This window comes from Pholis gunnellus (genome assembly GCF_910591455.1).
Source record: "Pholis gunnellus genome assembly, chromosome: 8".
In the NCBI taxonomy this organism is placed as follows: Eukaryota; Metazoa; Chordata; class Actinopteri; order Perciformes; family Pholidae; genus Pholis; species Pholis gunnellus.
The window spans coordinates 15,126,847-15,132,400 of NC_136534.1; positions in this window are offsets into that span (position 1 = coordinate 15,126,847).

A 5,554-nucleotide genomic window follows, 5' to 3' on the forward strand; every position below is an offset into this window, starting at 1 on the left:
AAACAACGGGTGCCTCACTTCCCTGCGTCGGGTCCTGGGTGTCAGCAGTGTCCCGGATGTCGCCAAAGTCGGGTCCCGCGCGCAACCGGGCCGGTGCGAAGGAGGGCGTCTCACTCCGGTCCTGTGTTGGAAAGTATGTGGCTGCATTCAAAAAGGGAGACAAGATGAGAAGGTGAAGACCTGCCTATGCGATGTATGTGAGAACTACTAACAGAAATGGACAAAAAGAGACAGAAAGAGTGAGAGAGACGCATGTTATACTGACCGAGCTCCGCCGCTTGAGTCTGCACTTGGCATGCTGTCGTCGGTCGGGCTTAAAAAAATGAATGAGAGCCTGTGGAGTGCCAGAGGAGGAGATGGATCCATCCAATCTCTCTCTCTCTCTCTCTCTCTCTCTCTCTCTCTCTCTCTCTCTCTCTCTCTCTCGCACTGGTCCTATCTGTAAAGTGTGTGCAGCCTCAGCCAAGCAGCAGCAGCCCAAATGGAGTTCTCAGTAAAGAAAGGGTTCAAGCACTCGCAGGTGCGCCTCCTCTTCATGCACGTTGAAGAATAAAGAAAAGGAAAACATCTGACCCTTCCTCTTTTCCTCTGCTCACTATTGATTAAAACCACACGTCCTGTGTATTAAATTCCGACGGTGCGAGGTGTGAGAGACGCTACATCCATCCAGAGCAGTGCTGTAGTTATTGTCGGGCTACAGCGCAGGCAGGCTGAAGTGGTTCAGATTCTTTCTCAAGGAAGAAATCTCTCTCTCTCTCTCTCTCTCTCTCTCTCTCTCTCTCTCTCTCTCTCTCTCTCTCTTGTCGGTGGCTGCACTGGAGCTGTCTGCTAGCCCATAATATGCAGCCCGTGCCCATACGTGGGTCTGGGACAGGGGTTGGGGGAATCACTTCTGTCCGCGATGTGCTTGAGTAACTACGAATTGAAGTCCCCCCTCCCTCTTCAACTTCTCATTTCTTTTAGTTTCTTCTTCTCTTTCTCATCTTTCTGAGAAGGAACGGTGATACAATATATTTACAAGGTGTGTGTCATTGTGTGCGATATAAGAATATCTTTAAGTGAGCCACCGACAGTGTGCCAATCTCTCACTCTCTCATTTTATCTGGTCCACCCTCACCCCTTTTTTTTCTTTTTGAGGGCATCAAAGTAAAAGCGCCATGCTTTTTTTTACAAGATCTCGGTATCGTCAGGGGAAAATGAAACCTCACTCAGTTGCAACCTCGGAGCCAATTTGATTACAGATAAAAGGGTCTTTCTCCGGCTCGGCCTGTCAAACTGCGCCGGGTGCCGTCAAAGAGTAGCTCGGAACTAGCTGCAGCTGAGCCTCAGTGTGTCTGAGCGGTGTATGGCGCTGTTCACCAGCGCGGTGCTGAAACTATTAAGCTGCGAGCAGCCACAGCACCGCGGCGCGTCATGCATATTCAGCCCGGGATTAGGGTGCCTTTTGTGCTCAACGTCAACACTGAACGCTACAGACAGCTCTGGGTTTTAGAGGTAAACATGAGGTAGAAGGACACAGAGGGACAAGTCACAGCCTGGGAAGAGAGTCCACTTTCTGCTCTTTTTTTTTTAACTTGATGTATGCACACAGAAAACAGATATATCCTTCAGGTGGGCACAACTTTCATGTTGTTATCAGGTTTCAGCTTTATTTAAGGTAGGACACCTGTCACTGTAGATGAGTTATGTTTTAAAAAAAAAAGTCTGACTCTGATATGCTCATCCTCCCAAGTCGTTAGATTTAGTGCAGCTATCAATTCGGCTTTAAGCTCTTTAAATATTTGCCTCCAGTGACTAAATCAAAGTTAGAAAAAACAACAACCAAGGTGCTGCTGTTGTTTTCATGCACAGAAAAAAAGGAACCTCAACAAAAACTTTCGCTTATCGCATCGGTTATTCAACAAAACACCCAAAGGACACCTTGTGAAAAACTTTTTGGTTTCTATTACAGTTTTTAACTTCCAAACACTTCTAATACAAATATGGCTGACCCTTGTACTTTTGCAAACATATTATTCTCGGCCACCTCCTACTCTTCATCAAACTGTTGCTCCTCCGCAACCTACTCATTCTCTCATTCTAAAGCATTTTCTGTCCAGTCCTCGAGGCCAGGTGCTGCCACTTCTCAGCCCTCTCAAACCACGGCCCTTTGTAGCTGCCTGCATCACTTCAGGAACTAGCCTCGGAGCATTGTTAGTCAAAGCATCGGTGCTTTTTGGTTTTGATCTGGTATGACTGAGAGAGTGTATGATGTGATTTTTGTATATGCATGCCCTCATACATGAGAGGTTTGTTCCTCTGGGAATCTCCAGCTCCTACAGCAAACACAGAAAGAATGACGCACGGATGTGTCTGTCTATACCATACTCCTTCAGATATGGGTCTCTTATTAATGGACTACTACATAGCTCAACTTTTATTCAAAAATACAGCCAAGGCAAAGTTCAAGATTAAATTCCCCTTTTGAGACAGATGTTGGCCTAGAACTCCTGTTTAAGCTTATTGTATAATCTTGTATAATCTTCTTGCACCTATCACAATTTAGTCAGTAGTGTCTCTTTTTGTGATTGGTGTGGATTTAAAAGGGGAAGTCTAGAAGAAATAATAGTTGTAGACCTAGTGATATTTTCTATTAATATTTTTTCTTGTCTGTGTGAAGAACCGTAGCTACTATTGAGGACTCAGTGGTCTTGTTCTTGTAATTTTTCTGGGAATTTTGTAGGTTTTAGGAACCTGGGGTGAGTTTTTATTCTGCATAGTTGGACATTTTTCAGGCTGATTTCAGTATTTCTAGACAACATTCTTTTCAATTCTGGCTTATTTCAGGCCAATAATAAAATACAAAGATAAAATTCCCTCCCAGATTTTAATCTCCCTTTGACTAATCACTGTCCATTGAAATCTATGCATCTGCAAATTTGGTTGTTTTGCATGTTTTAGACAAATACAAGGATTAAATGTTCTCCTACTTCTTAGGCTAAGTCATTCAAAAAACATTGAATTTATCTGGAAAATGCGTTGTCATAGTTCATGACAAGTTGGCCATTCATGGTTTTTACAGGAAAGAGATCTTTGTGTTGGTAAATAACATTTACAGAGAATATAACGGAAAGGTTCACTGAAAAATGTAAATGAAAAAAAGGGGAGGTGGTACTAGGATTCCTGATCATGTGGTTTTGCATGAGTCTGTGGGTCTGCATGCTCTTACATAAGTACAGCAGTTTTCCTCTGCTCATAGTCTCTCCAGTGAGTTGCTATCTGCTAAGCCGTCTAGCATCTTCTGCCAGTTCATTGTAACCTTGAGGGTTACATGTAACCATATGTGTATAAGTGTGAGGCTGTTTACTGATGCTGATCCGTCCCAATGGCCTGCATTGTCAGTTTGTTGCTTTGCCACTGCTCGGCAGTCTAAACTCTAACATCACCCACGTCGCTCTCCAATTTCCTCCTGCAGCCACCGGCCTGAACTGCGGCAGATCATATCAGCAGAACTCTCTAATGACAATGAAATCATCTGGGTGGAGAAAACATCCCTACACCCATGTCTGCATCCGGAAAACCTACACACATGCAGTAAACGAACACCAATTGCACGTGTCGTATGTCAGTGATGGAAAAATTGTCTTTATGCTTTTTCTCAGCCACTTTACCACCAGGGAATACATTTCTCACAAAAGCGAAAAAGGGAAACCAATTTTACGCAGGAAATTACCTCCATGCTATCTTCTGGTAAAAGCTTTAGTTAATGTCTCATACACTTAAGCACTGCTAGGTAATGTGTTTTCTGTGTCTTGGAATGCGCTAAGAGCAAAGCAGAGCCAGTAATGAGTGCATCCTGAATAATCAGGTAATGCAGAAAACAATCGCACCAACACTCAAGGGTCACTGATAGTGATTGGAAAAAGGAGCGCCCATGTAATTGTTGATAATGTTTTAATAATTTCAGGGATCAGAAAGCACACAGTATGGTACAGGTGTGTAATTCTGTACCTTTAGGTTATACCGCTGTGTATATTTTAAACACTCTTATTCCCTGAAAATCCTCCCCTCTCCCATGCGATCTCCCTGCTCCTGGTGCACTTATTACTGTTGGAAATGATGCAGTAATACTGAGAGGATGGGCGATAGACAGAAGGGGAGACAGACAGAAAAAGAGAGAAGGCAAAATCTCGGTGGTATCCGTTTTCCCCAGTTGCCGCCTCTGGCTCTTTTCCCCTCTCCTCCCTCCTTATAAACCGTTGAAATATTACAGTAAGGGTTTTGGCACATATTGCTCTCTTTTATGCGCAGTGGATGAGATTGCATCTGAATGTGTTATGATCCTGAAGTGGGCAAGTTTGTGTGTTTGTGTGGAAATAAATGTGTGTGTGTGTGTGGTATGTCTATGTGTGGGACAGCAGTATGTTCCCTCCAAAAAGTCACCATAGCATCGTTATGAAAATAGTGTGCAAATAATTTGTATTACGTGTGGAGGCACATAAATATTCTTACAAAAGAGATTTCTTTATCGTTCCACAGAGAGGCTGTGTGAGGGTGATTCCTTTTATCAGATACAGATTGTACAGTTCAAGGTAAACTGTGGCTCTTTTTTAAAACAGCATTCAATTTGTGAACAAAATGTAAGAGAGATATCATTTGACTCTAAGATACCATTAGCTGTGAGCGGGTGTGTGAGCACATATGTTTGCACATATGTGCTCAGTGAAAATAGAATTTATCACACTAATATGTGCATTTGTCCATATGTGCTGATACACATTGAGATTTATTGCTCAGCACGCGTGTGTGTGTGTCTGTGTGTGTATGTCTACTCACCTGCATGTGTGTGCGTGTGTGTGTGTGCACAGTTTGTGTACGTGTATATCTGAGTGCTTATGTGTGTTCATCTCGTGTGTGTCCGCACATGCACCAGTGAGAAAATAAAAATGCCATGAACAGTTGTGTCTGCATATGGGCGAAGCCGTGCACGTATTGGTCTTGCACTGCAGATTGATAGGAATGAAATATTCTGTAATCTAAATGTAAATGGAAGTGAAATTTACCGGTGGGTTCTATGTAATTACCAGTGCCACAATTTATTAGAGTTGTGTTTGTGTAAGGTGGTGAGCAAGAAAGAGAGTATGAAAGAGAGCAAGAAGGGGGATTGAGGGGAAATAAAGAGAGCAAACGAGAGAGTGTGGAAGGGCTATCAGAATGACAGAGTGAGAGAAAGGATGATTTATATTTAGTTACGGTTGCATGGTTGAGCAGTATGGGTGCAGGCTCAATGCAGAGGGAATAGGAAATAAGAGCCTGGTCAAATCTGGTCAGAAGGTTCCATTTAGACAGAAGAATAGAAGCGGAGTGGCCTCTGCTCTGAATAGGACTCTGTTCAGCACACAACAGAGAGGAACGGAGGGTAAAATATGAGATGAGGGCCAGACTTGAGCCTGTCAGAGCTGACGACCTGGCTTCGGATTTGGACTTGATCTCCTGGGTGGCAGTCAATTAGTCACTCTCTGGTAAAGGGTTCTGATATGTCTTTGATATATGGACAGTGCATGAGTGATGCTCT